Source organism: Pyxicephalus adspersus, chromosome 4 (assembly GCF_032062135.1).
Source record: "Pyxicephalus adspersus chromosome 4, UCB_Pads_2.0, whole genome shotgun sequence".
Taxonomy (NCBI): Eukaryota; Metazoa; Chordata; class Amphibia; order Anura; family Pyxicephalidae; genus Pyxicephalus; species Pyxicephalus adspersus.
In genome coordinates, this window is record NC_092861.1 from 147,777,113 (window position 1) to 147,788,362 (window position 11,250).

At 41.0% G+C, this 11,250-nt stretch overlaps 1 protein-coding gene across 2 annotated transcripts in view; it reads left to right on the forward strand.

Annotated features, from left to right (window-relative positions):
• STUM (stum, mechanosensory transduction mediator homolog) overlaps window positions 1–11,250 on the forward strand; it is a 49,680-nt gene that overhangs the window by 1,156 nt on the left and 37,274 nt on the right. The gene's annotated exons all lie outside the window — the stretch shown is intronic.

Sequence of the window (11,250 nt, forward strand, 5' to 3'; positions counted from 1 at the left end):
TAAGGTTAGGCACCAAGAAGGGTGGTAGGGTTAGGCACCAAGAAAGGGGGTAAAGGAGGGCACTAGGAAGGGTGGTAAGGTTGAGCACAGAGTAGGGTAGTAAGGTTGGGTATCAAGGAAGGTGATAAGGTTATGCATTAAGAAGGGTGGTAAGCTTGGGCACCGAGCAGAAAGGGGTTAAGATGAGTAGTAGGATGGATTTTTAGCATTCAAAGTCGAACAATCCAACAAACAGGCTATTTCTTCAGATCACCGGCTGAGTCTTTGGCTGTGCCATTACAGTGGAACCACAAATCCCAGCATGCTATGTGTAGCTGCTTTGCCCTAAATACACGGGTTTCAATAAAAGGGGGTAATAGAGGTAGCTGCCCAGGTCACACAGATGACAAGACAAGCAAAAACACATTGAACAAAAATATTTGCAAATGCCTTTGAGCTCTGTGCATTGGGCTAACAAGAGAATCTGACACTTCCTTTTTTCCATTGTGCCAACAATTATGCCAAACAACCATGCACCCGCATTGTGGGGCTCATTGCATTATCTGTTGCATGCATTTTATCAGTCTTTTATATGTATTTTAGTGTTCCTTCAGGGCGTGGTGTTAACAGTATTATTGCATCAATAATAGATTTATTCATCTCCTCTTGTATCAGGAACCACAAGTCCCAGCATGTCATGAGTCATCTGATTCAGCATGCCTAGCTTTACTGTGAAGAAATTCTTATCAGCCTTGGCTCTGCTGGGACTTGTGGTCCACTGACAGTTACAGGTTTCTTTTGCCAACAGATTCTGCAGAAAATGCCAAGAAATCCATCAAATCTGCTAATTCACATGGAATGTCATTAGAATGTGTTTCATTTATTTCCAAGCCTTGCAAGTTTCATCTCAATCTGTAAAACAGCAGAAGCAGCTATAATGATGTGCAACCCCCAGATTTTACTCTTTATAGATTCGGCACAGACGGACCAGAGAAGGTGAATGACAATTGGTTGCTATGGGTTATGACACTTTATAGATTGCGCTTTGTCTACTAAATAGGATTCAGAATCTGCAGGAGATTCGGGGATTCTTTCATCTCATCTGTTCCAGTAGAATAAAACCTGGGAGGTTCTCAGTGAATATTTTACATTTCCTGAGCATGGAATCAGATTGAAATGTCAGATTTAGATTGCAAAGAATGGAACGGTGGCATTCCAGGGACAGGCAGCAAACTGAATCCATTGTGGCTCTAACCTGATGATTTCAACAGGTGCAGGGTGAAACATGGTGACCCCTAACCAGTCCGATGGGGGACATAATCTGCAGATACCACAAAGAGGTCTGAAGGATATATATCTGCCTTTCAACCTCCCCTTCAGTCTCAGCTCCCACTTTGGACTAAAATTGCTCAATGATTTCGGTGAACACTGTAAGCTTCCTATAATGTGCATTAGAAACTGCAGCAAATCAGATAGACCTTGCCTCATTTCCTAGCTGGAGGATGTCCAGCATTATCTAGCCCCTCCCTTCTAGCATCTAGCCCCTCCCTCCCCAGCCTTGCTGTCCCTGACCACACCCCTTTCTTTTTTTTCTTATGTTCTTTATATCAAGAGGGATTATTAATATTATCAGGGGTGTGGAGGGGGGGGGGCACCCTAGGCACGTCTTGCCCTCACTTTTCTCAGGACCCCCATATAGGCTTTGCCTGCACGCTCGCCATGGATAGCCTTCATTATTACAGTACCCCCTCTTCCTTTTTTTCGACTACACCACTGATTAATATTATACAGGATTGATATAGCGCCAACATATTACACAGCCCTGTACAATAAATAGGAGTTGCAAATGACAGACAGATACAGTGACACAGGAGGGGGAGAGGACCGTGCCTCACATGTGGTCTTTACTTAGGGTAGTTTTCTAGAAATTACAGCCTGCCTAGGAGCACTTACCTCTCCAAACTGACCCCCATCTCTGGCATTTTAATATTTGCAAAACTTAGCTGAAAAGCCACCCCAGTGTTTGCATCGGAGCTCAGGACTCTCGAACAAATACTGAGGACAGAAGTTATGTATAGCACCCTGCTGGCTCCTCCCACCAGCCACAATCTCCCTGCATTGCACAGAGAAACACAGAGCTCCAGCAATGACATGGAGGAATGGAGGATTAGACTTGTTGGGCTTTACTGTCTCCTCTGGAGTAATTCACACAATACCCAATCACGTGCAAGGAAATGTGACAAAAAAAAACAGGATTTTGATTGCACATTATTGGATGGCTGAAGTCAGATGTGCTTCATCTCATTCACTCAGCTTTGTAAGATTTATCTTGCAGGATGGTGATCATTCACTTAGTTAAGTGAACCTAAACTTTAATTATTCAACCCCAATGCATTAATAACGCTCCATTTTCTACAAGTACAACATTTCGATCCAGCATGTAAATTAGAGCCACCCCTTGATTTTTATGTTTATTTTCTTCTACAAGCTAATAATGCGATTCCCCTAACTTCTGTTTCTGTGATGTGAGCACTGCTCTATGGGAACTCTACAAGAATACATGCGCCAGCTTCAAATAATACGCATGCCTGCTAATTAACATTCATTTTCCTGCTCCTGCTGTCTTGCTAATTGCCCATGTGTATTCTCCCACCTGTGTTACTTCATATAGATAAACATAGACCATGCTCAAGCTGGTTCAGTGAGCCCAGAAAGTCCATCAGAACCCAGGAGGAATCCAACACAGCCATGGTCATGCAACAATATTCACTGGACCCAGGGGAATGTAGTCTGGCCTCTATTGTTCCTCTTTGGGGTTCATATCTGATTGATGCTCCCACCGGCTTAATTGAGAGATGGAATGAGTTGGGAAATGAGTTGTAGTGCAGTGTACAAGCACATCCGACCTGACCCTAAACAGATATACTGCCTACCACTTTGCTTCTAATAACTTGTGGCCCTTATTTATTAAAGCTCTCCAAGGTTGGAGCGGATACACTTACATTAGTGAAGCTGGGTATGAATTTCTTCAAAGTCATTTGCTGGCATATGTTTTGAATTAAAGCTCTCCAAGACTGGAGAAGATACGCTAGCCTTGGAGAACCTGGGTATTCCAGCAACCCTGGAATGGATCTGATCCAGGATTTAAAGCATTATTAGAAAATTGATCCATTCCAGGGTTGCTGCATCACCCATGTTCTCCTATGTAGTCAATCTTCTTCAGTTTTGGAGAGCTGTAATAAATCTGGCTCGCGGTGTCATGGGGCCTTTTGGGAAGCAGCAGTAAAATTGCAATTGTTTGTGATACACAGTACTTTATTAGACCAAACATGATTCCTTTATATTTTACATTTACTTTAATATTATTTTTGGGCCAAATTTTCCATTTGTGTTTTTGTAGTTTTTCCTTTTTCTGCATGCGTCTTGCAGGGAAATGGCTGGTGGGACTTGTCTTTAGATCAGTGCAGCTGTGTGTGCTAAAACTCTACTTTTATCAATAAATAAAATTTAACCAGCGAGTGCAGCTGGATACCAGACGCAGTGTATAGTCTATCAGCAGCTTCCTCACCCCGCTGCCACATTGGGTCTATAAATGGAATTATTCAGCTCTAGGATTTAATAGAATTTGTACAGTAACAGCAGGGTCAGGCTGCCGGGTATGTGGCTGGGGGGGATAAAAAGATTCTCAAAGCTCAATGGTGGAATTCAGGTCAATTCCATGTTTGTAGTATGCAAGAAAAGCAAATATTGTAGAATCCTGGTGCTCAGCTTGTGGCCCTTTGGGCCCCTGCAGTCAGATGTTTCTCTATCCAGGTCCCTACTCATGCCAGGAATGGATAATGTTCCTTAGATGGGTTTTAGTAGTTAAATGGTTTATGTTTTTATGTTTTTTTTCCTTTAGTTTTTGTAGAAGCAACAAATGTGGAAGCATTGAATGGAATGATCTCTAGCAGTCTCATGGAATGTATCTCTGGTCTATTTTATGTTTACCGATGCGTAATATGTTGGCGCTATATAAATCCGATTTATTATTATTAATAATAATAATTTGCAGTGCAGTTTCTAGTCTCCTGCAGCAAATGAGCATTCTCTGTCCATGTCTTGTTGCTGGTTACCAGATTTTGACTATCTCTTGTATTATTGCTGTAGATTTTTGACCAACTCTTTCCTGTAGACTTTGACGGTCTACTTCTGCAAATCTGAAGTCCCTGATCATTTTAGGCTTGAAGACTTTGATCATTTTCTAAAACATGTCTGCAGTCGCTTACCACATCTTTAAATATGTCAATAGACCTTAGCTGTCTTCTATGGCATGTCTGTTATTTCTCACTGTCTTTTGTACCATGTGTGTAGACTTTGCCCATCTCTTGCAGTATGATTGCATTTGCTTACAGCTTGCCTATAGACTTTGACTATTTCCTATAGAAAGTCGCTGATCATTTTTTGTAGACTTTAACTATTTCCTTCAGCATGTGTGCATTCTCTTACTATCTCTTACTGGTTGGCCATAGACTTAGAGACATGGTGTCTCTCTCCTGCAGTCTTTGACTATCTCTTGTAGCATGCCTGTAGTCAATGACCATCTGTTGCATCATGACTATCTCCTGCAGTATGTCTGCAGTCTTTAACCATCTCATGTTGTATATCTATAGGATCTGACTGTTTCCTGCAGCATTTGTGCAAATTCCTAACATCACTTGCAGCTTGGCTTTGACTGTTTCCAGTTCCAAATCTGCAGTCTTTGACTATCTCTTGCTGCTTGGACATAGACTATTCCTATCTCCTGTTGCATATCTGCATATCTCCTGCAGCATACCTGAAGACTATGACCTTCTCTTGAAACATTGCTTGTAGACTTTGACCACTTCCTGCACCATGTCTGCAGTCTCTGACAGTTTCATGCAGATTGCCCATAGACCCTCTGTTGCTTATGTGCGGACCATCTCTTGTCGCGTGCCCATAGACGTTGTTGCATATCTCCTGTTGCATATCTGTAGTCTATGACCATTTCTTGCATTTGGTCATAGACTTTGACCATATTCTAAAGCATATCTGCAGTCTCTTACCATGTCTTAACATGCTCATGGGCTATGACTATCTCCTGCAGCCTGTCTGCAGTCTCTGGCCATATTTTGTAGCATGCTTGCAGACTCTGACCATCTCCTGCAGCTTGTGTGCAGTCTCTTATCCTAACTTGCAGCTTGACCATAGACTATTTCCTGTTGTATATCTGCAGTCTTTGACTATCTTTTGTAGCATGCCAGTCTGTGAGCCCTCCTGAAACATTGTAGACCACCTCCTGCAGCATGTTCAGTCTCTGACCATTTCTTGCAGATTGCCCGTAGATCATTTTCCTGTTGCATATCTCATATCTCATGCCTGAAGACATTGAGCTTCTCCTGTTGCATATCTGCAGCCTTTGACCATCTCTTGCAACTTGGCCAAAGCCTTTGACTATCTCCTGCAGTATGTCTACAGCCTCAGACCACCTTGCACCATGCTTGTAGACAATGCCCATCTCCAAAAGCATATTTGCAGCCTTTGGCCATCCCTTGTAGCAAGCTTGTAGACTTTGACTATCTCTTGAGTTATAGCTGTAGACATTACCCTGCTCCTGCTCCTGTTGCATGTCTGCAGTCTCTTGCAATCTCTTGCAGCTTGCATGTAGACTTCACCATCTTCTGCTGCATGTCTGCAATCTATGACCTCCTCTTGTAGAATTACCTGCCGCAGCATGAAGTCTCTGACAGCTTTCTATAGCATCACATTTACTGAATGCTCAGCTCCTGATGTTAGCAAAATGATGTGCATGCAAAGTGTTCTTAGGTGTTCTTAAAGTGTTCTTAAAAATTATGCTTTACATCAGTGCAATACATGCACATTTTATTATATTTTCTGCAAGCATATAAAAAGCATATAAAACCATATAAAAAACCCATCAATCAGGATTGATATAGCGCCAACATATTACGCAGTGCTGTACAATAAATAGTAGTTGTAAATGATAGACAGATACAGACAGTGATACAGGGGGAGGATAAATCTGCCCATTTTTCTTTATCCTAATTTCCTTCTTAATAATACAATTTGGGGGTTGGCAGAATGCTACATAATCACCAAGCTAAAAATTCTTAACATTAAAGTGCACCTGTCATTCCAAACTAAAGGTTCAATTTATTAGCAGCCCCAGCAATAACTTACACTCATCATCACTAAACTGCTTTATTTGGCTGCTGAAATTTAATGCCTACACAGAGCTGAGGATTCTTTACCGGCCCCCATGCAACATCTATGGGTGCAATAATTGTCAACCCTAAAAATAAGGTTTTCAAAAAGCGGAAAATAAAGAAAAATAAGAACCAAAATTGTCCCAGATCATTTTTTTCATATTTTCCATGGGCATAGAGGAATTGCTGCACATGCTGGATGTAGGAGCATCTGTTTTATGTCATTATACGCGGAGGCATGAAGCTGGAAGACGCAGCCAGCAAGATGCGCTAATTTCCAGGGCACCGCTCAGCCGTACATCAATCCGCATTCAGGAAAACACCAATAAAACCTCATCTCGGGAAATGTTAGGCTGAGCCCCATTCTGGGAGTCTCATATGGGCTGCACAGCTAGTTTTTAGAGATTTCATCATGTGACTTCCCCAATGTGATTAACTTCAAGACAAAATAGTTTTTATCCATGTTTTACAATAATTACATTTGAATCCATTAGCTTTATTTTACAGCACTTTAGACATTTTTATTCGGTAATTATATTAGAATTTTTTATCCATTAAATTGATAGAAACAGCAGGGAGATTAGATTACACAGACTGCTGGGACTGTTGGTTACACACAGGCTGCTCACAAGCATGCAGGCAGAAATAAGATATCTTATCAGCTTGGAAACTGAATATCAGGTGTGCAGCCTTTAAAGCCGATCTGCGTACATTATCATCCCGATGCACTGGAGTAAGAAGCAATGAAATGCAGAACTTTAGTTATAGTAGATGGAACCATAACTGGTCGCATTCAGATTTCTAAAGCTCTTTGTATTATAAACAATTTCTGAAATGAAAATGATGGTTTTCTGCTTTTTTTAAACATTGTTGCATATCAGGAATTATTTTCTGAAGCTTCTGACACTTTTAGTCTATATGCACAATGGCTGCATGGCATTTCCTTGGGTGGGTTCCCTGATGGTGACAACCATAGACCATGGCTGTGTAATGTTTTAGACCACCTGTACTCTTCATTGAATGCCTATGTGTGACAACACTGAAGCATAGATGGGTAACGGTGGGTACTGTACCTGTATAGGGGCATTCTTGGCACTAATTATTATGAAGATTTACCTGTAAAACCAACTTACCTGGTCAGAGGACGACTCTCTAATAGGGATATAGGCACTGATGATAGCTTAGAATGTCCACACTTCACTGTTAGTATTGGTGGCAATGGTCAGAGGAAGTGAAATCTATGGGTACATAGCAATAAAATTCTGATGGGGACCTAAGCTTTACCCCTCAATCCAAACCACACAAAAAAGTTACATTGTAACTGGAGCTTTTTCCATCTACTATTTGTTACTTGGCACCACATTTCCCAATCTTGCACACCTTCCCTAATTAGAAATGCTTAAGTCATGTGCTGGACATTTAGCCAGACCCGATCAGCATGTTGGTCTGTCTGCAAACTCTGGATTTGGGATGGTCTGACTTGGGTTCATGCCTTGCAATAGTCCCGCAACTTTTAATGCGCTTAATTTGCACTCAGTTTACCTGTGCTGGTCCGGATTCCTAATCATCAGCCTGTTATCCCACTTATTCTTAACACTTATTCTTCAATAAACCTAGTCACTCTATCACCGCTTGCTGCTCTGCTACAAAGCTCTAGCAATTGTTAATTGGTTGTCACTCCTGGCAAACCTGGAATGGATTTCATAAATTAATTTGCTATTATTTGGCCAGGTTTATTAGATCCTCCAGGTTCACCCATCATAGTCTACTCCCGCCATGGAGAGCTTTGATAAATCAGGCCTTGAGAACTCCATGGCTTACATATTATGATCAGGTAAAGTTTGCCACCTCGCTAAAATGTTGTCACTCTATAAAGGTAGCATTGGAATAAATCTGCGCCTGGTCGCGCTTGATTGCAGAAATCGCAGGAAGTGCACTGAAACGTGTAAGAATTTTCAGAATCTGAATGTTGTGTTTGTCTTACCAGCTCTGCTCGGAGGCACCAAACTCCTTGCAGTAATATTTACATCTCCTTGTTTACGAGTTCCAATGGCGCTGTCAGCCATGTAAAATCTCCAGCTTACCTCTGTGTGACAAGGCTGAGCCGTGGCTCACTCCCAGGACCCCGTCCGGGGGAATTATGTCCGCTTCGACCCGGGAACACGATTTGTTTTGATGGGTTAGAGCTTCTGCCCGTATTTATTTTCCCCAAAAAGGTTTCCTGAACGTTCTGAAATCTATTCGCGGAAATCGCGCTGATTTATTTAAAGAAGGAGGACCGGTTGTGTGTCACAGTTGTCAGGACGGATCAGATCACATGGAGAAGTCTAATGCGAGCTTTCAGGGTCTGCAATGGACTTATAAAATGAAATACAACTGAAGATATAAAAGAATTTGATGTAAAATGTATTTCATTATAAAAGTACTTGTGTCAGTCTTGGTACTGGTCACTGTTAGTTGCATTGGAGGACTTAAACTAAAATGTTTTCTTTACATAAAAGGGTAGACAACCCCTTTATATAAAGCAAAAACATTATTCTTTTTTTTTAATTGCAACACCCTTTTTATAGCCCCTCACTTTTCTGTCCTCATTGCAATCAAGACCAAATCCAAGAAGTGAAGAGCCTCCTGGGATACCTACGTCACGCATCCTTCTGCGCATGCTCATCAATCTTGGGTATGCGCAGAAGGGGAATTTTCCCACACTGAGGGAAATAGATGCCGATTTCACACATGGGCAGTGAGATCGGCTCTGTTTTTACCTTTTACAGGGGCCACGTCACCCGATCTTGTGCCTGCTCAGTCTGAGATCAAGTAACGTAGCCAGAAGAAGGCTGAAGATGGCGGATTCCAGGATGAAGGAGAATTCCAGGACGACGTGGAAGCCAATCGAGGACTTCTCATGCATCATCAAGGGATCTGCGTAAATAAAGGTAAGTGTAAGTTTGCCCTAGAGAAGCCTCTCTCCACCTTTTTACTCCAGAGGAACTCTTAAAATAATTTTCAAGTCTTGGGGAACCCCTGCTAAAACCAATTTTTTGGAAAACAAAAAAGCCCTTAAAATTAGTGGCCAGTGGATAGATGCCCCCGTACAATAGTGGGTAGAATGCCAACAACTAAAACCATCATTGGATGCAAGCAGCTGGCTCTACCTGGGTGTTGGCCCCAGAACTTTGCAGGCTTCATATAATAGGAGCTGGAATGGATAAACCATTAGGTAAAATAAGCTTGTGCTTAGGGCATCAAGGGAAGGAGGCAGCACAGAAATTTTCCATAACCAAATTTACCATGGGCCATATGGTACAATAATGCAAATGGTGCAGCTGAACCAGGATCCGCAAAAGGGGCCCCCACATTAAATGAAAAAATAAGGCACAGATATATCCAATAATAACAAGATCACTCAGAGAGTGCAGAAAAATACTTGTAGAAGACAATATTTAGTGTGCCTTTCCGAACGTAGACATTGGCTTTCTCCTACTTTTAAAATTAATGGTAACAAATTGCTCAGCTGAGTGTTAATTTTCTCAGTTGAAGTATATTAAAAATCCCATCAGAACAACCATGCAACAAGGCAGGCTGGATGGCTTCCTTCTATTAAGTAAAGAAGCAGATGTGTTTTATAAGATTAGTTTTGAGGATCTGATCAAAGGTTTTGCATTTAAAAAAAATAGAAGAATACTTTTCAAATATAAAGTGGAAGTATGCAAAAATAAACATTATTTTTCATCTTACTGGAAGTTTCGTTTAATTTCGATAAATAAAATTTTATCTTATGATTTATTATTGCTTATATTTTGATATACATATATATGGGGGCACCAAAATCTTTTAAGTGCTTTGGGCCTCTAAGGGTCTTATTCCGGCCCTGAATGGGAGGTCAGTCAGCCACAGTTCTAGGAACCCTGAGCAATCTCTGGAGGAAGTCTGATGTTCCTTGGAATCGAAACCGAAGCAAATCCATTGCAATAAGTCATTGACTAAGTCCAGGTGTGTGATCATAAAGGCTGAGAAATGATCAGAACATTGTGATTTGTACTTGCAGGATTGGATTATGTTTAAGGGACTTTGATTAGAAAAACAAAAAATAATAAAAAAGGAATAAATAAATAAACTGTGAACGCAAAATGCATTTTTTAAAGCATTTGCAAGCTTGGATATTTTCATGCTAGTGGAGACAAAACCTTACTAACTCCTTTTACCTGTTTGGGTCCATGGTTTGGTTTGGTGCAGCTCAGAGGATTTGCAGGTGCAGAATGATAATAACCGTGCCCAGGGATTTCTGGGATTTCCTTCCTCTCATTAGCGTGTCTCGGAGGAGACTGTGATAGAGAACAAAGACAATCACACAACAAACATCAATCCCTAATATTGTGACACCCACATCACCAAATCTAAGAAAGGCTCTTAGTGTGTGAAGAATAAAATATCAGATGAAAAATCTGTGATTATAATAATATTACATATTGTTATCAGTATGAGACAGTATGAGATCATTTTTATAGACCTTCAGCCAAAAATATCAAGATAAAAAAGGAACTCATTAGAAATAAAAGTGCACAAACAAACTTTGCAGCAATATTTATATCTGGCTCATTATTATTATTATTATTAATAATAATAATAATAATAAACAGTATTTATATAGCGCCAACATATTACGCAGCAATGTACAATAAATAGGGGTTGCAAATGACAGACTAATACAGACAGTGATACAGGAGGAGGAGAGGACCCTGCCCTGAGGAGCTTACAATCTAAAAGATTTTATTTGTTGGATGTCCCCACTCTGCTTTCTCTGCACCCGGAATCTGCCCCAGACTCAAGGTGGAGACTGAAGGGGGTAGCAGCATAGTGATGAGCTCATTTCTTTTTGTTTCTCTCCTCTCCTCCTATCATTAGGCATGAACTGGCTAAATGCTGCTTCTTCCTTTCATCCCCAGGCCTGCAGAACTGGGGCTGTAAGAAATGATACCGGGTCAAATTCAGATACTTACACTGCTGCATATGGAAACTCCCAATGTTAATTAAATATAATAGGGAA